Consider the following 27002-nt stretch of genomic DNA (forward strand, 5'->3'; position numbering starts at 1 on the left):
GTGTTCACACTGTGACAAGAGATTCAGTCAGTCAACAAATCTGAAAACACATGAGAGGATTCACACTGGAGAGAAACCTTATAAGTGTTCACACTGTGACAAAAGATTCAGTCAGCCAGGAACTCTGAAAACACATGAGATGATCCACACTGGAGAGAAACCGCACACGTGTGATCAGTGCGGGAAGAGTTACGCTATTAAAAATTACCTGAAGAAACACATGAAGATCCATGCAGTGGAGAAATCAGATTACCGCAGTTTGAAATCACGGTAAGTAGTTCATCTTTATGTCAACAAAGTCTGAAATCTTGAAGTTAGTTTGGTTTGTGTGCTTTTCCAGCAGCAGATCACCATGTGACCTCTTATTTTTCAGATGCGTTTCATCCATAGAAACATTATTCACTGCTGTAAATTGACACAATTAGTAGATGTTTTCACACAGTGGCTCTCATTTATAAAACGAGCGTACAACAGAAAATTGGGCGCAAATTAATTTCCATGCACAAACTAGCTGTAACGGAAGAGGTCTTGACACAACAGGTTAGTGTATATATAAAACAGGTTTATTTGGTCACAGAGAGTACTGGGGTAGGGTCCAGAGGATGTGATGGGGAATGAATAGTTCGAAGGATATGATGAGTGGGGGAATCCGAGTCTTTAGCTTTACCGGAGCTGGAATGTAGGCAGGAGGAGCACACACTTCAGCGATCCTTGAACAAGGAGGAACAGGAGACACTTGGAGACGAGGAGACACAGGAGGAAAGTAATGCAGGAAGTATTCAAATGGCAGTAGTAGCAAAGTCATTGAGTCCTCTACGTGTATACGAGACCGGACAGTGAGGGTGTCTGAGGTGTGTGCTTTTATGCAGGCTGGTTGATGAGGTGCTTGATAGGTGACAGGTGCAGGTGCTCAGAACTCAGGTGAGAGGGATCGTTGTGATTGGGTGGTGGTGGAGCCTGGCCGATCTGTTACAGACAGGGTTTAGAGTCTGTTAATGTGGTGAGTCAGACTTGCTGATGATAAAATCAAACCTACTTATCTGATTTTGACATTCTTTTTCCAATTCCGGTTTCATGTTAATTTGTTGACATTTTACTTTTGACATCTCACACACACTCCGTCTGGATTATTTATTATTTAATACTGAAAAATATCTGATGTATGTAAAAACGTGGAATGATAATTTATAAATAAACTATTGATTTATATATCAAAGCAAGATGACGACTTCTTTCATAAATATTAATTAGCTAACATAACAGGATGGTCTAGATATATTGCCTGGCAACATCAGTGCAAGACACTTGAGAAGGCATATATAGTCAGGTCGGTGCTGTTGGTACTGAAGTGTGTGAAGCCTCAATAAGAGGCTTTGTGCAGTAGGCTCCATTACATTCCATAATTCAAACCAGACTCTTGAACTCCAGTGAGACAGTGGCATTTGTACGTTATCTGGGTGCAATAACCCCATTATTATCCGGCTGTGCTGTGTGTGCTGAAAGCGTGAGTCTTGAGCCTTTCTGGCTCCGGTAGTTTGGTTTGGCCCACTGCCATTGTTGCAATGCATATTTACGGCTTTACATTTATATTTAGTTCATGCTCTAACAGTTGCATTCTTACTAAAGGCATAATACACAAATAAGTTCATATGTTTTATTTGTGATGAATTTCGATGGAAGCCAAAATGAAACCACGAAGTGTTAGCATGAGCCATCGATTCTCAACTTGAGACGCAGTTTGTGTTGATAAAATTGTTAATGTTTATATTATAGTACTGTTAATATTGTATTACTTATGGGGTTTTTGAATATTGTGTTGAAATGTTGGACCTTCAAAATGGTTGAGAACCACTGGTATGAGCTATTTTGATACACATCTACTATCAATATAAAAACAAAGGATGTGTTAGTCTGTGTAAATGTAGCAGTGAGTCATGTGACAATATAGCATTATTTTTATTTATTTATTTATTTTAGAAATATAATTCATGTTCATTTCAAAGATCATCCAAATAAGTGAAGAAAATGTTTAAGCAGTCATTAACTTATTTAAAGAGTCATGAAACATTTAAACACGTTTCGAGATAATGTTAGCAGGTAATTTATATTTCAGGTAATGTGGTTCATTCATGTTGTTTTCTTCTTGGTTTGAAATCATAAATGAATAAACATTAAGTGAATCTAGTTTACATTAGATTTGATTTTATACTAAATTCTGGTCTCTTGCCATAATTCTTAGGGTCTCCGGTTGTGCTCTGGTCTGTTCATCACAAAAATGTCTGAAATCACGACTTTTGGAGACTTTTTAATGATACGTGAGACCTATGGAGCACTTTTATGGTCCTTTGAGTTTGACAGCCCCAGTCCTCATAGGAAAAAGACATTCATACTTGTTTAAAATGACATGAGAGAGAGTAAATAATGACAGTTGTTTTGTGTGAGAGTCCAGTTGGCCCAAGAGCCGTGTACCTGAAGTTTTATGGCAATTGAATTTATCAGTATGCAAACTGTACTTGCTAGAAAAATCGTACCAGATATATCCTCACTCATGTGTTTTATTAATTCCCCAATGATTTGAATTTCTGCAGCATGCATCTCTGAACAGAGAAGCAGGAAATTGCTGCTCAAACAGATCAGATCCATCAGGCAGATTTGCCAAAGCACTGAAACTGCCGGATTCCAGAAATCAATTTGAACAGACTGTCCTATTCCATAGCCTGAAACCTTGATTGGCCTTATTGAACATAATGTTAATATCTATAAGTTCATAAATGGTGTGTCATTCCAATTTAAATGCTGAACAGCATATTCTCTGATAACTGGTGTCAATGGAAATCAGAGTTGATGAGCTATTAAAAAAGCACACAGATCTTATCTTTCTGTCCAAAAAGACCATCTATTGAAATAAGAAACTGAACCTCAGAAACTGACATGAACTAATGACTGAACTTATAGAAAATGGTCATGTAATATGCTGTTTTTCGCCACAAAAAATAAGAATAGTTGACCAAAAGTGAATTCACCCTTACGCCATCCATGATGTGGGTGAATTTGTTTTGTGATTCACTAAAAAGAACCGAGTTCATTTGTCAGTAATCAGATGGCACTTTCTGATTTGTTGATTCTCAACTAAGCTCCCTTTAAGGTCAGAAGTTTTTTTAACCTACTATATGTGTTAACTATGGCATGTTATGGCTAAGAAAGGTCCATGTCTTTGATTTGTTATATCTCACAATAATTTATATATCTCACAATAGTATGAACAATATTACCTCGAATCATCCCATCAGGCTTTCAGAAGGATGTGAGGCCCAGGTGTGGGCAGAAGAGCCATTTTCTTTGTTATAAATATGTTTTAAAATACAAAGGCAGATGAAAAAGTAGGTCAAGGAAAGACCTTTTCCTGGTGAATTGTGGACGTGACGTCATTACGGTCACGTTTGAGATGTCGACATACCTTTGTGTTAAAGAAGACCTTCATGGTGAGTTCAACCTAGTGGTTCTGTGTCTTCAGACAAACAGCAAGCCTTTATCCTCAAGCTTTTTTTTTGTTGCCCTATTACAGTATATACAACAACACGAGCTAGGCTACTGACAAAAATTCTGCGAAACCCTGAAAATCTTGTGTTAATGTAATCTAGTTCTATGCTTCACACTACTTTACCTTGGGTTAACGTTCCTATTTGCATGTTTACTTTCTTAATCTAGTGATACACTGAATTTTTGGCAGCCTATTTATTTATTTATTCATTTAAATCTGAAATCCAAAACAGTGACGTTAAATTAGCAACTTTCCAATGGTGCATTTTGACTGTCTGTCTATTTTGTGCACATAACTTGGTTAAACTACAACAGGTAAACATGTCAGCTTGTGGGCGCTTGGACTGGATTAATAATATTGATTTGTCGATTTTAATCGATACAGCTTACTGAACTGAATCATGTCTCATGTTACTTCAACTGTTTCATCCATGGAAAGACGTCCGTAAAACAGCTTGTAAAAAATGTCACTTATTGTTACATTTACCTCAGGAAAGCAGTTCAATGTTAGTTAGCTAGAAAAAAGTAATTCTAGAAAAGAGCATTTTGCTAAATATATGCACTGTATATTCATTATATTTCTTACTTAACCTGTTAAAGATGTGTTCATTATTTAATGTATATGTTTCTCATGAATTTTTATTACAGCCACCGCTTCAACAACAAATTGGAGTAGAAACATAATTTTGTTGATATAAGACCCTTTGCAGGAAGTTTGATTGACAGGCGATCTGACTAATCATAACGCCGAATCTGCAATTTTGTCCATCAGACAAACCAGAGGAGAGTATTGAAAAATGGTGTGTATTGACGTCTTTCCGCGGTTGAAACAAGATACCCTCTGATGATCATTCATGTTTATTTCACGCTATAACTAGTAAAGAGGAAGAGATGATCAGTTGACGTGCCGCTTGAACTGAGGCGCTACATCGATCTATCACAACACATTAAAGAGCCACAAAATGGTATTTATTGTTTGAATTTCTTAAAAAATGACACAATTTAAAAGGTAAGACTTTGTTTCATACCTAAAGTAACCTGCTCTGTCTTGTCTGTCAGCGGGTGTCAGTGTCCTCTTTGCTTCGCGATGTATTTTTTTCACTGTGTGAGAACATGATGTGTAGCGTGAGAGCGTAACAGTAACTAAGGGGGGTGGTTCTTTGTGAAGGATCAATTGAAATGTTTGTAGAATTTTCATTTTTGGGTGAACTATCCCTGAAATATTCTCCCAAAAAATTAAGAAAAAACTAGACAGAAAAGAAAATGCTGAGCAGTTTTAGCAGTAACTGACATTTTCTCAGATGCTGAAAGTTTCTGTGACTATATAAAATGCATGAATATTTAATATTTCATCTCTGATCTTATCAAGGATCCATCAGTTATGGATTGATGTGGTGCTTTATATTGTGTTGTGTTGTATTGTGTTTTGTCTGCCATTATATAGTGTTGCTCTAGGCTAATCTGTTTTGTGCTGTTCATTATCCTGTGTGCCAACTTCCTCTGGGCTGAGCCGCGGTGAGTGTGCTGCATACGGTTGCAGTGACTTAAGAGAGCAGCATGAGAAGATACCGGAGCTCTCCAGGAGACGTGATGGTCATGCTGATCTGCTCTCCAGTGTGGTGATATATCCCTACCTACCTCCCACACTGACAGCCCTTTCCCAGAGGCCTCTCTCTGCTCTGCCATTTAATATATTTGTGCCTCCCTGAAGCTCTTCAGACAAGGTGGACATTTATCACGGCCTTGGATATTTTCCGAAGCTGTCAGTTGTTTCTGCCTCTCCTCACCCTCAGACTAAAATCCCAAAGTGGCTTGTATACATTTCTGTATTATCAGTTATGTCAGAATGATAAGTTAGCAATGCTGCTGTGACACCTCTTGGAAAGAGTTTTGCTTTGTTGAAACTTGAATTAGTTTGCATAGCTGAGCATTGCATTGAGACTTTGAGAACAAAGCACAAGTACGATACATGTGCAGATAGTCGTAACGCTGTACGATGGGAATTTTAATGAGCTTTGGTGCTACTATGACTGACAGTTTATCTATACATGAGGACATCAGGATGTGCCTAATCCCACTTAAATCTCTGCTCTGCCTGTTAAAACAGAAACACCACAGTGTATAAATGCAGAAAAAGCAGGTTTTCTTAACTGTTGATGGTGGATGGAAAATGGTGCATCTGCTTGAATCAGCTGCGCTGTTAGCATGGCCTGTCAAACGCTGTCTCTCGCTTCATCTCGCTCTCTATTGCTCTTTTCTGACAGTGGGATTAAACATGTTAAATCACAGCAATAAACTGATGCCACAATGCAAAAAAATAAATAAAAAATAATAAAAATAAATAATAATAATAATCTTGAAGTAGGCTTTATTTTTTTCGTACCAATTTTTGATGTGAAATATGAATTTGGAATGTTGTTGTAAGATTCTCCTGTCTTTACCTTTGTCTGGATGAAGCTGTAGACCTCCCAGTGTGCTTCACAGAGAATGTGTCTTGCGTGTGGTCAGGTGAGAGTGATAAAAATCGCAGCTCTGCATAGAAATGTCATCGGAGCGATTTAGTGTCCTTCACTGTGGCGCTGTAGCTCACCTGCTACACTTCTATAAATAGGGTGATGGAGATGCTTTTCGCTGTGACCTTATAAACTCAGAGCTTAGAACTGATAAATCCCACTTGTTGGGAAGAAAATGCAATGGTTTGAAGCTGATCTCTGGGATGCGATAAATGTACAGATGCACGATTCTGTTCACCACTTTATACTGTGTATACACATTATATGGCATGTACAGACAGTCATAACACTGGCAGTTATACTGAAACAGGTGAATCGATGGTGTGTTGGTTGTTTGTCCTCAGTTTGCCCTGTTGTGAACTTTTGTCCTTCATACACACTCACAAAGCATTTATTAACTTACCTCCCCCTTCCGTTTAAGCCTCTGAGATCACATTAACTCTCACAAGGAGCTCAGAAGACACACTGTGTAAACAATACTGTCATTGGCCAAAAGACGTGAAGAACACAGCCATAAACTATCCACAAGAGTGGCTTGCTGTTGACGTCAGTTCAGTTTAAACCAGCGCTGAACCTACCTGCCACCTTACTGGCCTACTTGGCTAGCTACAAGTAGTTATGGTAGTTTGGTATCAATAATGATCTGTGATAGAACTAATGAGGTTCTTATGGTGACATTTTCATTTTTAAACATTTTTTATTAAGAATTGTAAATGTCTCAAATGTATTTTTCTTTGCATATTATGTATGCTGCATGATCTCAAATAGGGTGACAGCATCTAAGTAAAGCAGAAAAAATGTTAAAGTGTTATATTTCATTATAATAATAGTAAATTAATATTTTATCATAATTTATTTCATAAGTTTGGGGTCATTAACATATAAGTAGTCTCTTATAAAATGCTCGCCAAGGCTGCATTTGTTTGATCAAAAATACCATAAAAACCGTATTGTGGAATATTACAATTTGAAAGAACAGTTTTCTATTTAAATATATTTTAAAATGGCATTTATTCATGGAAAAGCTGAATTTTAAGCAGCCATTACTTCAGTCTTCAGTGTCACATGATCATTAAGAAATCATTCTATTATGCTGAATTGAAGCTTCAGGAGAAGCATTTCTTATTGAAAACAGTTTGCTGCTTAATCATTTTGTGAAACCATATGGGATTATTTGATGAAAAGAAAGTTCAAAATAAATCTATTTATTTGAAATAAAATCCTACATGAAACATGTTTATGAATTATAGTAGTTTTAGTGTAACATGCAATTCATATTAAAAATAACAGGTTAGGCAGCATGCATGGATTTGTAAGAACACTTGACTCAAAAGTTTTGAGTGTATTTGTTTTTGAACAAGCATATTGTATTGTTGATGTTTGTCACACATATAAAACAGGCCTAGTGCGAACACATTGTCACAGATACTTTTTCTCTGTTCTAAACCAACAGTTGCTAAAGAAAAAGAATGTGGGAAAAACACATGAAAACATGCTACACGAGAGTTTACTAGCAGAAAGAATGTCTCACCTTTAAATAGAAAGCCTTTCATTCTCTGGCAGAATGGATTGTCATTGCTTTTGATAAGAGGCGATCAAGAGCGCAATGAGAATGGCTGACAAACAAGAGGAACCATTTGAAAAAGGCTTTCTCTGAATACAGCCTGCCGCTGTTACAGTGGCGCATTTCAAGTGGCTAAAACAAAAAAATAAAAGCGTTTTGGAAGCTGGAGGCATGCTGATTCTCACACTCTGAGAGCAGCAGCAAGCATTACTCTGACTGAATTATACAGAGAGCATTGAGTCATGCATCATGTGAACTCGGCTTGTTTCTTCTGAAAGCTGAGTAATCTCCCCATTGCTCAGTGACAAACACTTCTAAACCTTTTTGGAATTTTAATTAAACAATTTTAAACAATTCAGAACTAGAACATTTCTTCATCCAAAAGCCTGAAAGCCATTCTGGTCATTTTTTACCCCCACGCTTTTCCCCCCACACGTGAGTATGCTTTCGCATACTTTGTGAATGTTTTGAATTCCTTAGAAAGATGAGTTTGTCGATCCATTTTCCCCCTCAATGATCAGTCCATCCTGTTGTAGATTGACTGCTTTTTGCTTGAATGTGCACGTTAACACTGAAAACTGTTCAGATTGGAATTATGACACGGTTTTATTATGTGGCTAATTATGCATTGGGCTTCAGAGGAAGAACAGTTTATGATTATTTACTATTAATGAGTATGTGCCTGCATATTGTAAGCCAACATACCTTTATGTCAACGTATTAGCAATGTACTGTATATGTCTGTGCAAATATGTACTGCCCTGATTCACGTAGCCCAGACTGGTGCAGTGTACTGTGTACTCATCAAATATTTATGAGGAAATGTCTTATGGATAGAAAGAAGAGGCAAGCCAAAGGAACATTCTTCACAATCTGTTCCATTCTTATTAACAAATAGGTCGCGGTGTGAGACAGATTCAGTTAACATGTTTTAAAACATGATCTAACTTTAAATCAGTGTATAACAGATTAATAATCAGAATTTATAAATAATATCAGAAGTTTAAAACCACATTGCACCTGATCAGCTATAGCAAAACAAGCACTTTCAGTTTTCACAGCTAGGTGTCGCTCTTTTAGTTGTAAGGAAAGCCAGTGCTCTCTGAGATATGTATCATTAACTTTTTTTAATACCAGTGCTAAATGTTAACAGTTTATTTTGAGTGTATTTAAAAAATGTGCACTAATATGGGGTTATATATGTGCCAAAATTAAGCAAACAAATCCAGCCTTTTGTAAATAAATACTATGATGATGATCAGATTTGCTAAGTATCTTCTGAAGACAGATGGGAGAGATCCATGGAATTGCATTCCCTTTCTGAGTATCTTTCTTTTAATCTGCAAAGCCTCTGGCCTGGGAAAAGTCTCCATTATCATACTTCCACATGGTGCTGTTTGGAATGGAATATAAAATGTATTCCAACTGTTTATGTTGATCTGTTGGTGATGTTCACTTGCTAAGTTCAGTAAAACAACAGAAATTATGCAATTTGAGGTAAAAAAAAAAAAACGTAGATATTAAAATAAATTATATTTATATTAAATATAATTAATTTTAATATTTAAGATGTTTTACCTCAAATTGCATAATTGTTCAATATAAATATATTTTTATATTTAATATAAATATACTAATATTAAGTCTAGATATATTTATTTTAAAATAAATTATAATAAAATAATTTGGTCCTTCTGCTACAACCAAGTAGCTTGAAACCGAATGATTCTCCTTTTGTGTCTTTATAAAGTCAGATTTGCCTTTCCTGTTTGTTTGTTTGTTTGTTTATTACTGCTGTGTCTTGTCATGAGGCCAAAGGGAATTGCATTTTATATGAAGATTCAATATTGGATTTGAGTCACTTTAATGGATGGAAAGATACAAAAGGAATAGTGGTCCAACATGAGAAATCTCAGTGGAACTGGAAGTAAGAGCTAAGTTGGAAATAAGATATAAAAAATTGTATCAGTATAAGCATAACAATTACTGCAAGTTTTTATCGTGTTTCATCAGAAGATCATCCTGCTTTGTTTGCAAGTGTTCTAACACCCCAAGAGGAGACACACCTGACAACAACACAACCACAGCTCAGAGCTCACCCAGCTTAGACAGGTCAAGGTTAGATATTTCACAAGACAAACACATTATTGACAAACTCTTTTCCTGTTTGACATTGTAAAGCTGCTTTGATACAATCAGTATAGTATAAAGCGCTATATAAATAAATGTGACTTGACTTGACAAGACTGGGATAAATATAAAAGGTGCAAAGATACTGTGTAGCCCGATTTAACCTGTCTGTTGAGTGCTGAGATAATGACACTCAGGAGTGTTTTTTTTTAATATATGCACTGTATATTCATTATATTTCTTACTTAACCTGTTAAAGATGTGTTCATTATTTAATGTATATGTTTCTCATGAATTTTTATTACAGCCACCGCTTCAACAACAAATTGGAGTAGAAACATAATTTTGTTGATATAAGACCCTTTGCAGGAAGTTTGATTGACAGGCGATCTGACTAATCATAACGCCGAATCTGCAATTTTGTCCATCAGACAAACCAGAGGAGAGTATTGAAAAATGGTGTGTATTGACGTCTTTCCGCGGTTGAAACAAGATACCCTCTGATGATCATTCATGTTTATTTCACGCTATAACTAGTAAAGAGGAAGAGATGATCAGTTGACGTGCCGCTTGAACTGAGGCGCTACATCGATCTATCACAACACATTAAAGAGCCACAAAATGGTATTTATTGTTTGAATTTCTTAAAAAATGACACAATTTAAAAGGTAAGACTTTGTTTCATACCTAAAGTAACCTGCTCTGTCTTGTCTGTCAGCGGGTGTCAGTGTCCTCTTTGCTTCGCGATGTATTTTTTTCACTGTGTGAGAACATGATGTGTAGCGTGAGAGCGTAACAGTAACTAAGGGGGGTGGTTCTTTGTGAAGGATCAATTGAAATGTTTGTAGAATTTTCATTTTTGGGTGAACTATCCCTGAAATATTCTCCCAAAAAATTAAGAAAAAACTAGACAGAAAAGAAAATGCTGAGCAGTTTTAGCAGTAACTGACATTTTCTCAGATGCTGAAAGTTTCTGTGACTATATAAAATGCATGAATATTTAATATTTCATCTCTGATCTTATCAAGGATCCATCAGTTATGGATTGATGTGGTGCTTTATATTGTGTTGTGTTGTATTGTGTTTTGTCTGCCATTATATAGTGTTGCTCTAGGCTAATCTGTTTTGTGCTGTTCATTATCCTGTGTGCCAACTTCCTCTGGGCTGAGCCGCGGTGAGTGTGCTGCATACGGTTGCAGTGACTTAAGAGAGCAGCATGAGAAGATACCGGAGCTCTCCAGGAGACGTGATGGTCATGCTGATCTGCTCTCCAGTGTGGTGATATATCCCTACCTACCTCCCACACTGACAGCCCTTTCCCAGAGGCCTCTCTCTGCTCTGCCATTTAATATATTTGTGCCTCCCTGAAGCTCTTCAGACAAGGTGGACATTTATCACGGCCTTGGATATTTTCCGAAGCTGTCAGTTGTTTCTGCCTCTCCTCACCCTCAGACTAAAATCCCAAAGTGGCTTGTATACATTTCTGTATTATCAGTTATGTCAGAATGATAAGTTAGCAATGCTGCTGTGACACCTCTTGGAAAGAGTTTTGCTTTATTGAAACTTGAATTAGTTTGCATAGCTGAGCATTGCATTGAGACTTTGAGAACAAAGCACAAGTACGATACATGTGCAGATAGTCGTAACGCTGTACGATGGGAATTTTAATGAGCTTTGGTGCTACTATGACTGACAGTTTATCTATACATGAGGACATCAGGATGTGCCTAATCCCACTTAAATCTCTGCTCTGCCTGTTAAAACAGAAACACCACAGTGTATAAATGCAGAAAAAGCAGGTTTTCTTAACTGTTGATGGTGGATGGAAAATGGTGCATCTGCTTGAATCAGCTGCGCTGTTAGCATGGCCTGTCAAACGCTGTCTCTCGCTTCATCTCGCTCTCTATTGCTCTTTTCTGACAGTGGGATTAAACATGTTAAATCACAGCAATAAACTGATGCCACAATGCAAAAAAATAAATAAAAAAGAATAAAAATAAATAATAATAATAATCTTGAAGTAGGCTTTATTTTTTTCGTACCAATTTTTGATGTGAAATATGAATTTGGAATGTTGTTGTAAGATTCTCCTGTCTTTACCTTTGTCTGGATGAAGCTGTAGACCTCCCAGTGTGCTTCACAGAGAATGTGTCTTGCGTGTGGTCAGGTGAGAGTGATAAAAATCGCAGCTCTGCATAGAAATGTCATCGGAGCGATTTAGTGTCCTTCACTGTGGCGCTGTAGCTCACCTGCTACACTTCTATAAATAGGGTGATGGAGATGCTTTTCGCTGTGACCTTATAAACTCAGAGCTTAGAACTGATAAATCCCACTTGTTGGGAAGAAAATGCAATGGTTTGAAGCTGATCTCTGGGATGCGATAAATGTACAGATGCACGATTCTGTTCACCACTTTATACTGTGTATACACATTATATGGCATGTACAGACAGTCATAACACTGGCAGTTATACTGAAACAGGTGAATCGATGGTGTGTTGGTTGTTTGTCCTCAGTTTGCCCTGATGTGAACTTTTGTCCTTCATACACACTCACAAAGCATTTATTAACTTACCTCCCCCTTCCGTTTAAGCCTCTGAGATCACATTAACTCTCACAAGGAGCTCAGAAGACACACTGTGTAAACAATACTGTCATTGGCCAAAAGACGTGAAGAACACAGCCATAAACTATCCACAAGAGTGGCTTGCTGTTGACGTCAGTTCAGTTTAAACCAGCGCTGAACCTACCTGCCACCTTACTGGCCTACTTGGCTAGCTACAAGTAGTTATGGTAGTTTGGTATCAATAATGATCTGTGATAGAACTAATGAGGTTCTTATGGTGACATTTTCATTTTTAAACATTTTTTATTAAGAATTGTAAATGTCTCAAATGTATTTTTCTTTGCATATTATGTATGCTGCATGATCTCAAATAGGGTGACAGCATCTAAGTAAAGCAGAAAAAATGTTAAAGTGTTATATTTCATTATAATAATAGTAAATTAATATTTTATCATAATTTATTTCATAAGTTTGGGGTCATTAACATATAAGTAGTCTCTTATAAAATGCTCGCCAAGGCTGCATTTGTTTGATCAAAAATACCATAAAAACCGTAATGTGGAATATTACAATTTGAAAGAACAGTTTTCTATTTAAATATATTTTAAAATGGCATTTATTCATGGAAAAGCTGAATTTTAAGCAGCCATTACTTCAGTCTTCAGTGTCACATGATCATTAAGAAATCATTCTATTATGCTGAATTGAAGCTTCAGGAGAAGCATTTCTTATTGAAAACAGTTTGCTGCTTAATCATTTTGTGAAACCATATGGGATTATTTGATGAAAAGAAAGTTCAAAATAAATCTATTTATTTGAAATAAAATCCTACATGAAACATGTTTATGAATTATAGTAGTTTTAGTGTAACATGCAATTCATATTAAAAATAACAGGTTAGGCAGCATGCATGGATTTGTAAGAACACTTGACTCAAAAGTTTTGAGTGTATTTGTTTTTGAACAAGCATATTGTATTGTTGATGTTTGTCACACATATAAAACAGGCCTAGTGCGAACACATTGTCACACAGATACTTTTTGTCTGTTCTAAACCAACAGTTGCTAAAGAAAAAGAATGTGGGAAAAACACATGAAAACATGCTACACGAGAGTTTACTAGCAGAAAGAATGTCTCACCTTTAAATAGAAAGCCTTTCATTCTCTGGCAGAATGGATTGTCATTGCTTTTGATAAGAGGCGATCAAGAGCGCAATGAGAATGGCTGACAAACAAGAGGAACCATTTGAAAAAGGCTTTCTCTGAATACAGCCTGCCGCTGTTACAGTGGCGCATTTCAAGTGGCTAAAACAAAAAAATAAAAGCGTTTTGGAAGCTGGAGGCATGCTGATTCTCACACTCTGAGAGCAGCAGCAAGCATTACTCTGACTGAATTATACAGAGAGCATTGAGTCATGCATCATGTGAACTCGGCTTGTTTCTTCTGAAAGCTGAGTAATCTCCCCATTGCTCAGTGACAAACACTTCTAAACCTTTTTGGAATTTTAATTAAACAATTTTAAACAATTCAGAACTAGAACATTTCTTCATCCAAAAGCCTGAAAGCCATTCTGGTCATTTTTTACCCCCACGCTTTTCCCCCCACACGTGAGTATGCTTTCGCATACTTTGTGAATGTTTTGAATTCCTTAGAAAGATGAGTTTGTCGATCCATTTTCCCCCTCAATGATCAGTCCATCCTGTTGTAGATTGACTGCTTTTTGCTTGAATGTGCACGTTAACACTGAAAACTGTTCAGATTGGAATTATGACACGGTTTTATTATGTGGCTAATTATGCATTGGGCTTCAGAGGAAGAACAGTTTATGATTATTTACTATTAATGAGTATGTGCCTGCATATTGTAAGCCAACATACCTTTATGTCAACGTATTAGCAATGTACTGTATATGTCTGTGCAAATATGTACTGCCCTGATTCACGTAGCCCAGACTGGTGCAGTGTACTGTGTACTCATCAAATATTTATGAGGAAATGTCTTATGGATAGAAAGAAGAGGCAAGCCAAAGGAACATTCTTCACAATCTGTTCCATTCTTATTAACAAATAGGTCGCGGTGTGAGACAGATTCAGTTAACATGTTTTAAAACATGATCTAACTTTAAATCAGTGTATAACAGATTAATAATCAGAATTTATAAATAATATCAGAAGTTTAAAACCACATTGCACCTGATCAGCTATAGCAAAACAAGCACTTTCAGTTTTCACAGCTAGGTGTCGCTCTTTTAGTTGTAAGGAAAGCCAGTGCTCTCTGAGATATGTATCATTAACTTTTTTTAATACCAGTGCTAAATGTTAACAGTTTATTTTGAGTGTATTTAAAAAATGTGCACTAATATGGGGTTATATATGTGCCAAAATTAAGCAAACAAATCCAGCCTTTTGTAAATAAATACTATGATGATGATCAGATTTGCTAAGTATCTTCTGAAGACAGATGGGAGAGATCCATGGAATTGCATTCCCTTTCTGAGTATCTTTCTTTTAATCTGCAAAGCCTCTGGCCTGGGAAAAGTCTCCATTATCATACTTCCACATGGTGCTGTTTGGAATGGAATATAAAATGTATTCCAACTGTTTATGTTGATCTGTTGGTGATGTTCACTTGCTAAGTTCAGTAAAACAACAGAAATTATGCAATTTGAGGTAAAAAAAAAAAAACGTAGATATTAAAATAAATTATATTTATATTAAATATAATTAATTTTAATATTTAAGATGTTTTACCTCAAATTGCATAATTGTTCAATATAAATATATTTTTATATTTAATATAAATATACTAATATTAAGTCTAGATATATTTATTTTAAAATAAATTATAATAAAATAATTTGGTCCTTCTGCTACAACCAAGTAGCTTGAAACCGAATGATTCTCCTTTTGTGTCTTTATAAAGTCAGATTTGCCTTTCCTGTTTGTTTGTTTGTTTGTTTATTACTGCTGTGTCTTGTCATGAGGCCAAAGGGAATTGCATTTTATATGAAGATTCAATATTGGATTTGAGTCACTTTAATGGATGGAAAGATACAAAAGGAATAGTGGTCCAACATGAGAAATCTCAGTGGAACTGGAAGTAAGAGCTAAGTTGGAAATAAGATATAAAAAATTGTATCAGTATAAGCATAACAATTACTGCAAGTTTTTATCGTGTTTCATCAGAAGATCATCCTGCTTTGTTTGCAAGTGTTCTAACACCCCAAGAGGAGACACACCTGACAACAACACAACCACAGCTCAGAGCTCACCCAGCTTAGACAGGTCAAGGTTAGATATTTCACAAGACAAACACATTATTGACAAACTCTTTTCCTGTTTGACATTGTAAAGCTGCTTTGATACAATCAGTATAGTATAAAGCGCTATATAAATAAATGTGACTTGACTTGACAAGACTGGGATAAATATAAAAGGTGCAAAGATACTGTGTAGCCCGATTTAACCTGTCTGTTGAGTGCTGAGATAATGACACTCAGGAGTGTTTTTTTTTACACATATAAAACAGGCCTAGTGCGAACACATTGTCACAGATACTTTTTCTCTGTTCTAAACCAACAGTTGCTAAAGAAAAAGAATGTGGGAAAAACACATGAAAACATGCTACACGAGAGTTTACTAGCAGAAAGAATGTCTCACCTTTAAATAGAAAGCCTTTCATTCTCTGGCAGAATGGATTGTCATTGCTTTTGATAAGAGGCGATCAAGAGCGCAATGAGAATGGCTGACAAACAAGAGGAACCATTTGAAAAAGGCTTTCTCTGAATACAGCCTGCCGCTGTTACAGTGGCGCATTTCAAGTGGCTAAAACAAAAAAATAAAAGCGTTTTGGAAGCTGGAGGCATGCTGATTCTCACACTCTGAGAGCAGCAGCAAGCATTACTCTGACTGAATTATACAGAGAGCATTGAGTCATGCATCATGTGAACTCGGCTTGTTTCTTCTGAAAGCTGAGTAATCTCCCCATTGCTCAGTGACAAACACTTCTAAACCTTTTTGGAATTTTAATTAAACAATTTTAAACAATTCAGAACTAGAACATTTCTTCATCCAAAAGCCTGAAAGCCATTCTGGTCATTTTTTACCCCCACGCTTTTTCCCCCACACGTGAGTATGCTTTCGCATACTTTGTGAATGTTTTGAATTCCTTAGAAAGATGAGTTTGTCGATCCATTTTCCCCCTCAATGATCAGTCCATCCTGTTGTAGATTGACTGCTTTTTGCTTGAATGTGCACGTTAACACTGAAAACTGTTCAGATTGGAATTATGACACGGTTTTATTATGTGGCTAATTATGCATTGGGCTTCAGAGGAAGAACAGTTTATGATTATTTACTATTAATGAGTATGTGCCTGCATATTGTAAGCCAACATACCTTTATGTCAACGTATTAGCAATGTACTGTATATGTCTGTGCAAATATGTACTGCCCTGATTCACGTAGCCCAGACTGGTGCAGTGTACTGTGTACTCATCAAATATTTATGAGGAAATGTCTTATGAATAGAAAGAAGACATGAGCCAAAGGAGCATTCTTCACAGTCTGTTCTGTTCTTATTGGCAAATAGGTCACAGTGTGAGACAGATTCAAGTAACATGTTTTAAAACATGATCTAACTTTAAATCAGTGTATAACAGATTAATAATCAGAATTTATAAATAATATCAGAAGTTTAAAACCACATTGCACCTGATCAGCTATAGCAAAACAAGCACTTTCAGTTTTCACAGCTAGGTGTCGCTCTTTTAGTTGTAAGGAAAGCCAGTGCTCTCTGAGATATGTATCATTAACTTTTTTTAATACCAGTGCTAAATGTTAACAGTTTATTTTGAGTGTATTTAAAAAATGTGCACTAATATGGGGTTATATATGTGCCAAAATTAAGCAAACAAATCCAGCCTTTTGTAAATAAATACTATGATGATGATCAGATTTGCTAAGTATCTTCTGAAGACAGATGGGAGAGATCCATGGAATTGCATGAAACTGAATTCCTTTTCTGAGTATCATTTTTTTAATCTGCAAAGCCTCTTTGGCCTTGGAAAAGTCTCCATTAACATACTTCCATATAACTGATGCTGTTTGGAGTAGGATATAAAATTTATTCCCACTGTTTGTGTTGATCTGTTGATGTTCACTAGCTGAGTTCAGTAAAACAATTGAAATTATAAAATTCGAGGTAAACAATCTTGAATTTTAAAATAAATTGTATTTATATTAAATATAAATATATGTATATTGATATGAAATCTAGATTATTTATTTTAATATAAATATTTGATATAGTAATTTGGTTGCTCTACTACAACTGAGTAGCTTGAAACAGAAATTTCTCCTTTTGAATCTTCTTAAACTGAAAAAGAATATACACCTTTCTTATTTGTTTTTTTATTGCCGCTGTGTCTTGCCATGAGGCCAAGGGCAATTACAATTTATCTGAAGATTCAATTTTGCATTTGAGTCACTCTAATGGATGGAAAGATACAAAAGGATAAGGGGTCTAACATCCAGTGGTACTGGAAATAAGTGATATAAACAAGTGATATATAACAGTTAAAAATCTGATATAAACAGAAAATAAATAAATAAGTTTTATCAGTATAAGCAATTACTGCAAGTTTTTTTCTTCTCATGTTTGTGTCATAGGATGTCTGAACCAACATCAGAAGATCATCCTGCTATGTTTGCAAGTGTTCTAACACCCCAAGAGGACACACACCTGACAACAACACAACCACGGCTCACCCAGCTTAGACAGGTCAGGGCTAGATATCTCACAAGACTGGGATAAATATAAAAGGCACAGAGACAGTGTAGCATGATTTAACCTGTCTGTTCTAATCTTTGTAGTTAGAGACAGAGCTCTGCTGTGATTGGTTGATCTCTGTAGCGAAAGACAAACATATGCTGTGATAGGCTGAATTTTATAGTTGTAGGCAGAGCTCTGCTTTGGTAGGCTGATCCCTATACCGATAGACAGAGCTCTGCTGTGATAAGCTGATCTCTATAGCGATAGACAGAGCTCTGCTGTGATAGGCTGGTCTGTATAGTGATAGGTAGAGCTCTGCTGTGATAGGCTGGTCTGTATAGTGATAGGTAGAGCTCTGCTGTGATAGGCTGGTCTGTATAGTGATAGGTAGAGCTCTGCTGTGATAGGCTGGTCTGTATAGTGATAGGTAGAGCTCTGCTGTGATAGGTTGGTGTCTTTGGCATTAATCCAACTTCAGCAGTAACAGGCTGAGCTCTGATTATTGAATTGTACAGTTGGGGAGATTCCTTTTGGCTTGCCCTGACAATGTATTGTACACCTCTTGTGCAACAATTGCTGTATTGTACATCTAATTAATATTCTGATGCCCCATTACAATGTGTCTGTAGCTAGCTTACAATATTATCCCAACAACAATTGTCCAACATGATTACACCCTCACCAGCAGATTCTTAAAGGGATAGTTCACCCCAAAATGAAAATTTTACCATCAATTAGTCGTTATTATCTCATGTTGTTCCAAACCTATCTGACTTTCTTTTTTCTTATGTGGAAGACATTTTAGGAAATATCTTTTTTTTTTCATACAATGGAAGTCAAAGATTAAGGAAATCCATACAGGTTTGAAATTGACATGAAACTTAATTTCTGAGTGAAGTATCCTATTATTGCTTGTCGTTCATCAGACCAATTGCTTGAGGAAACTTAATATGAGGCTGCGCTTTTATTTTAAGGTAGTGGCAGACCGGCATACAGTTCTTGTGAGCAGACATGTGGCTGTATTGAGTAAGAACAGCGGCCCCAGACGACACCACCCCCATCATGCATCATAACTGCACCATGCCATTTTTAGTAGACCCCCTAATGTTCATAAACAAAGCACCTCATATTAGCCAGTGCTCCAGAATTAACAAAGAAACTCTCTGAGGGGTCTTACTGAGGTCAGACATCGGGCTGTGCAAAGAGGAAACCCTTACGTTTGCTTTTATTCAGGATAACAGAGAAAGGTCAGAGGTGATCTACTAATTAAGATACTTTGCTTCAGTGGAATTGGAGGAATTCCCCTCAGACCCTTGAAAAATGAAAGAATCAGATAACAATGTTCGTTTTGCACACTTTGCCATTGTGGTGAGTTATGTAGCTCAATTCTACTTAAACATGTAAACAAAAAGGTCATAAAAACCTTTTGAATCCAGCCTACAGTGACTAATAACCGACAGAATTGGTCCTCTGAATTAGCTTATGTTTTACATACAAAGAACACTTATATTTGCAGCTATGCATTGAGAAATCTTCTTATATTCTCTTAGAGTTCACACAATGATATTTACTTTAACACTATTGGGCATTGAGCCCCTTTACCCTTTGACCTCCTGGTTGTCTAGCCTTCATCTCAGCCTGTTTCCTCCAGATGGCTCTATATACTCTCTCCACTTTGTTTGTTGAGTCAAAATGAGACATGTTGAGAACCATTTTGCTGGTTCTGTTGATTCTTACCACTTATAGGTCTGTGCTGTATTTAAAGGAATAGTTCACCCTAAAATTAAAAACTTGGTCATCATCAGTCAACAACCTGACTTAATTCTTTTTAAAGTAAACTGTTTTTACAAAATATATACACTATACCGTTCAGAGTAAAAAAAAAAAAAATTTATACTTTTATTCATAATTGTTCAGATGTGACAGGAAAGTTTGAACTTTCTATTCATTGAATATAAAAATATATAATGGTTTCCAGATAAAATATTAAAGAGCTGTTTTCAACAGTGATAATAAAAAGAAATGTTTATTGAGCAGCAAATCAGCATATTAGCATGATTTCTGAAGGATCACGATTATAGTTATTTGTAATAATATTATTTTAAAATATTTTTTATTACAATACTGTTTTTACTGTATTTTTGATCAAATAAATGCAGCCTTGGTGAGCATAACAGACTTCTTATTTTGTCAAATAAGTTTTTATTCAGTCATCGAATAACCTTGCAATATTCACAAATAGCAGACTTCTTGCCAACCCCAAATGTTTGAATGGTACTTTATATACTGTATTTGAGTAAACAATGACAGAACTTAAATTTTTGTTTGAACTGTCACTTTTCAAGTCTATTTGCCTTCTGCAATTACCGTTGTAATTGTAAAGGTAAATTTCTTCTGGTGGCAGACAAAAGTTTACCTTTTAAAAATACAGTACATGATGTGTGTTGAACAGAGAGATCACAATGTACAAACCATTGTGATAACATGACATAAACAAGTGTTGCAACCTCTTTTTGTTCATAAATTAGTAGCATTCACTGGATGGAGCCCTTCCAAGGATTTTCCCAACCAGGGACACCATTGTCTTCTAAAAACACTCATTGGTCATCCAAATAAAAAAAGAATACACCTTAGCAAGCAAGGTCTGCTATTTATATCACGTCTATCTCTCTCTCTCTCTCTTAAGTTCTGTTAGTCTGACTTCCTTGGCAACCTATTCTTTGTTTTCAGTGGCACTTGTTCAAGTTGAAAGTGCGAGGAGCTTACGTCCTGGAGGTTATCAGACATAGAGACGGCTGTTGCCCAACAAAGAAACTCCCCAGTTTGGAGACATTCACAGTTCCTGAGGAACAGGAGCTACATAGCAGTGCTGCCAAGAGCATGTGAGCAAGGTGTCTTGGTATTGCTGTATCATCACAGCCAGGTAACACTCATCTTTTTTTTTTTTTTTTTGGAGCTTAAGACTTACACCATGTCCTAGCCAATGAGCTTTGATTCTTCTGACAGAAAAGCTAGCATGAAAAATGCAACCCCATTCATGACAATGCTAGTTGCAGAACTGGCAAGAGCCAATCACCTGTGCCATAAAAGCCATGTGACTAATCACTCAGGCACAAGGAAATTAAATCATGAATGTTAATTTCTAGATGACACCATTAGAATAGAATAATACAAAAAAAAATATTGAGCCTTGGCAAAACATAAATTAGAATAATATTACATTTTTGCCATTTATATTTACTTGCAAGAAACATTGGGTTTATTTTATTTCAGATAGTTTTTTGAAGTTATATTATAAATCTAATTATTACAAGCAAATTACTGTAAATAACTCTTTGCTTAAAATAACATTCCAATGATTTCATTTCTAAAAGGAGGACATACAAAATATTAAGACATTTTTCAGTTCAACTCTAATTCTTATACTGAAAATATTATTTATATTGAAATAAATTTGTTTAATTAGAAAAGTGCAAAAGTATTTTCACTAGTGCACTCCTGCTGTATTGAGAGTATTAGATTGTGAGATTCTACTTTTCAGTAGAATGACTCTATTTTATACTCTTTTAGCAAGATCACTTCATTTCATATGTGACACCACATCCTTCTGTTTTCCCAGCTGAACAGTCAACATTATCCATGTAGAGGCGATGTGTGTGTTTGTCATTAAGCTGCTCTAGTGTTGGCCATTAGTGCAATGCAATGTGTTCCCAGCGCTTTCTCATGTTTGTGTGGCAAGACCTTTGCGTCTGACATTAGAAGATCATCCTGCTCTGTTTGTCACTGGTCTAACACACCAACAGGAGACACATACTGACAACAACATAACCAAGCTAGAGCCGGCTTAGCTAGCCTTAACAGGTCAGGCATATATAATATAAAAGGCAAAGAGGAATGGCACAACCTGATTTAACCAGTCTTTGTTATTCCTTATTTTAATTAAGATTTGTTCAAAAACTCTACTGAAATAGCAAAGCAAGTAACAGACCTTTGTGATAAAACATGACTGGCTAAATGCCAATGTGTGTAATCCAATCACTGATCTGTAATCATCTAGAAACCGTTTTAAGGTTTAAATTAAGTTAAAGGTGATTATTTAACATGTTTAAATGTTTTCTTTTATCCCTGATTAATATGCAAACTATAGTAACTAAGTTGCTCTTTTTGGGTTGTACCCAAGTGCTAGTGGTTGTTTGGCATCGTATCATGCTATATTGTGTATTTTAGCATGGTTGGAATGCTGTTTTGATCAACTGGAAACGGTTTTATAATCCATGTTAGATACATTTGGATGTTTGAAGGTTTAAGAACATTGCACAAAAGTGTAGGGCGTCAGTTAGCATTTCACAACTGTGCATAAGTGTTACTATTGATTGATTCTCATGCAATGAATCATTTTCACCCTACTCGCCCAAACTTGCTTCAACTAGTGTGAAAACACCCTCAGTTGCCTTCTATGAGACAGGTAAAAGGAAAATGTGAGAAAATATGTTTTTATTCCACCAGTTTCTTTTTTTAAATTCAAATGGAAAAACCAAGCAGCGGAATTGCATAAAAATGTGAATGCCTAATGGAATTTGTCCTGAATTGGTCCGGTTTTATGAGTAAGGAACACATCAAAGCTTTGTGGTATCTGTTTTCATGCATCAAACATTTGAAATGGCCTCTTTTCACAAATCCATTAAGCATCCATCCATTTTTTTTTTAAATACACTTTAATGTTGTTTTTACCATTGTTGTTTAAAAAAAAAAAAAACAGGAGATCTGCACACTGCATTACTGGCTGATAGCGGCATTGACCCTGAGTTCCTGAGAGGACTCTTCCTGTTACCGTTAGATCTTCCTCTGCTGTCTATAAATAAACCCTTCAGTCTCACCCAGTAACTGTGGCCGCTTTATTTAAAGGTCCTTTAATACTCCTGTGCTCTTTTTAGAAGTGCTCCTTTGTAATTGCTCAAAGGACAAGGTGCCCCATTGCATTTTAGTAGTACTGACACATGTGCAGTACTTTGTAAGCTTAGTAGAGGGGCCCAGTTTACAGTTTACAGCGGCCCAGTGCTTCACACGCAGCTACTGTGCTAAAAGTTGTGAAAAGGAAAGGCTATTAATGTCCTAGCATGAAAAGAAACCCTGCTGAATCCAAGACACAATCTTACAGCTCTTATAATTGAAAACCAAATGAAATCTAATCTTTATTTGGATTAGATTTTCTCTGATATCAGTTATAATTATTAACTTATGATGTCTGTCGTTTAATGTGCTGATTCAGACAGATTCTGGAGTTCTGTTTCTACTAGAAATATATATATTATAGAAATATAGAAATATAAATTCTGTAATTAGATACTCATCCTTGTGTCGAGATTAAAAATAAATAAATAAAAAGTAATGGAAGTCAGTTATTTCAAAACTGTAATAATATTTCTCAATTTTAATTGTTACTATATACTAGGCATATATATATACACATATGAATATATATACATATATATTATGCAATATATATATATTATTTTTATATAATAGTTTATCTATCTTTTTAACATATTCATAGCACAATCTATATAAATCTATGAAAGATTAACAATTTTCAAAGCCGCTTATCTTAGCTCAGTAAGACAGCATCACTGACGTTCAGTTCTGTAGCTCTTATTTTGAGGCAGACTAAATGACGCTTAGCGTGTTAATGACACACTCATCCTTGAGAAACTCACCTGGCAGTGCCATGAGTCTGACACCAGTGAGGATGTGCTGAACACCTGTATGCTGTCAGGGTTATTCATATGTCAAAACCTATCACTTGTTTATAAAGGCGCGCCAATTCAACAGTTTTTTTTTTTTCAGAGTAAGACTGGTGCTGAGTCTGATGCAAGTCTAGTGCAAGAGACACTCTTTGCATTCTCATTATGCCAGCAGACTCTCTCTATTGGCTAGAGGTTTTATTTGTCTTCTCGGTTGCTAGGCAGAGGTATTGTAGTCTGTGTGCTTACTAATTTTTTTGTTTTGTTATTTTATAATATTAAATCTAATATTATATTGTGTATATACTGTGTATATACAGTGTTGGGAAGATTACTTTGGAAATGTGATATTTTACAGATTACAAGTTACACTATTTAAAATCTAGTAAGTAGTGTAACTATTTCAATTACTTTATTAAAGTAATGTAACTGATAACATAATTACTTTTTGATTGCCTTTCTAAATTAGTTACAATTAGTAACTAGTTAGTTCCCAACACTGTTGATAGATAGATAGATAGATAGATAGATAGATAGATGACAGACAGACATACATACAGACAGACAGACAGATAGATAGATAGATAGATAGATAGATATAGATAAAACTACAAGCCTGATGCTGGTGTGAATAAACTTGCTCTTTGTTCTCTGTTGTGTTCATGTGTCTTTATCAGAAGCATTTTGAAGAAAGCACTAATAGCTTCCCACGCTGCACTGCTCTCAGAGAGCACATGAGCCCGCCAGCATTCTGCTGACAGTAGATCTGAAAGAGAGAACGAGGATAGTGATTTATCCCTTTATTACAGTCCATCCATCTTTTTAATATGAAGGATAACGATTTGTTAAATGAGTTAAATAAATCTAGACTTATTCAAGCTTAATTCCGTTTACATGTTAATGACAAATTGAAATCAAAGGTCACTCAAAAGGGACCTGAATTTTGAATGGTGCTGTACAATTGGCATTATATATTTTTTTCTGTGTGCTTGTGCTGTTAACTGATTTGCATAATTTATAGCAGGTAAAATCAAGCTCCGAGGGTTATTTTTGTGGTTAGCTTCGTCTTAGTTGACACAAAAGTCACATTTTACTTTGGGTAGAGCGTAGGGTCTTGTAGGCAAATTTCCTAATTTTAAGCCAAGGTTGTCCTTGTCCTGGAGAAGTCACAATTGATCAAGATTACAGGTGGAAATGCATCTCAACAGCAGGAGGTGCTTCATTCCATCGCATACCGGCCAAACCAGCTCACCTCATTCATTCATCATGCCTGAGCACTGACCCAATGTCTTGTGGTAAAAAATGGTCTGTACTTTGTGAAAGCTAATACTTGAAATCCAGTTATGATTCTCAGAACCTGTCTTCCTTTTAAAAGTGACATTTACAATTAGTGAAGAACAAAATAGCTTTGTTCTTCATGCATTCATGTTTGACATAGTCATCCGTCTTGTTATTTGCTAAGTCTGACAGTGCAACATATAAAAGATTAATGACTCAAATCCCTCTTTTGATTTCATAAAATGTGACCTTTGACCTGGCTGGTGCTTAAAATGGACATTTAACGCACTGATATGAAGTGTTTACAAGGTTAACTTAACTGTTGAGTCATTTTCTAAGCAAGTGCTAGAGGTTTCGCAGGTTGCTATGCCTGGCCAATCACTGAGCGGTGTTGAATCTAGAGAGATGGAGAGACATGCCTGAATAGAGCTACTGTAGAAACTGGGATGTCAGAGTTAATGTTTACTTTGAAATTTCTTTTGTAAGCTACATGTGTATAAAGGAATAGTGCACCCAACAAAAGAAAATTTGCTCAAAGTTGATTCACCCTCAAGCCATCAAAGATGTAGATTAGTTGTTTCTTCTTTTGGAACAGATTTGGAGAAATTTAGCATTACATCACTTGATCACAAATGTATTCTGAATGGGTGCCATCAGAATGAGAGTCCAAACAGTTGATAAAAACAACACAGTAATTCACAAGTAATACACATGACTCCAGTCCATCAATTAATATCTTGTGAAGCGAAAAGCTGTGTTTGTAATAAATAATAATAAGCTTTTCTATGTTTTTATCAGCTGTTTGGACTCTCATTCTGGCGGCACCCATTCATTGCGGAGGATCCATTGATGAGCAAGTGATGTAATGCAACATTTCTCTAAATCTGTTCGGATGAAGAAACAAACTCATCTACATCTTTAATGGCCTGAGGGTGAGTACATTTTCAGCAAATTTTCATTTTTGGGTGAACTTTTCCTTTGATATTCAGAATTGCTCTAGATTTTTTTTAACCTTTAAGAATGAATGTGCTTTAAATTGCCCAGACCTAAGCACACAGATAAGTGGAAGTCCGTGTACATCCAACTTGTCTGTGGTAAGAGATTAGACTCTATGCTTTGAGAAGCTATGATCTGATTCATAGTACTAAGTTTAGACTCTGTTCTTCGGCTCAGGGAGACTTTTGGAAGCCACAGTGAGATTTGAAAGCTGTGATCTTCAAAGGGTTCATTTTCACCTCTCAGCACTGAAAGTGTTCAGCAGGAGTATCAAAGTGCTATATGAGAAAATCCAGACCAGGAACCTGAAACTCAAATGACGGCACATAAGCTATAAAATAAGGCCTGTTTCACACTGCATGCATATGTAGCACAAATGCTTTGTTTCTGCAGCATAACTGCAATGGCAGATTTGTGTTGTGCTTTTACACTGACAGCATTTCTGCTAAGAAAACTGCAGCTCCATGCAAAAAATACAGTGATTTCTGGGTTGGAGTATTTCTGTTTATTTTGATCAGTTACATAAAATAAAATAAGTGCAGCTGTGTGTACAATGTGAAACAGGTTTTACAGTGTAAAAATATATTGTATGTGATAAAAATGTAAATAATATGAATGAATCAACCTGATTAGCTTACACATAAAGTAAGAAATATGTCCTCTGTTTTTTATTTCCATCCCTTGTGTTTTTTTTTTTTCTTACATGACCAACAAATGTTGATCATTAAGCCTCTAGGTCAAACAGCAACACAACCAGCATTTGTTTTCCTCGCTGCATTAAAAAATGTTATAATTTCAGAGTACTCCATATACTGACTGCAGTTCACTCAGGTTATTCTCTGCGGGCCTTTATTCAGCACACATACCTGTATAGATGTTCCTTAATAAAGTCTGGTGTGATG

Source organism: Sinocyclocheilus rhinocerous, unplaced genomic scaffold (genome assembly GCF_001515625.1).
Source record: "Sinocyclocheilus rhinocerous isolate Xijiao unplaced genomic scaffold, SAMN03320098_v1.1 scaffold899, whole genome shotgun sequence".
NCBI lineage: Eukaryota > Metazoa > Chordata > Actinopteri > Cypriniformes > Cyprinidae > Sinocyclocheilus > Sinocyclocheilus rhinocerous.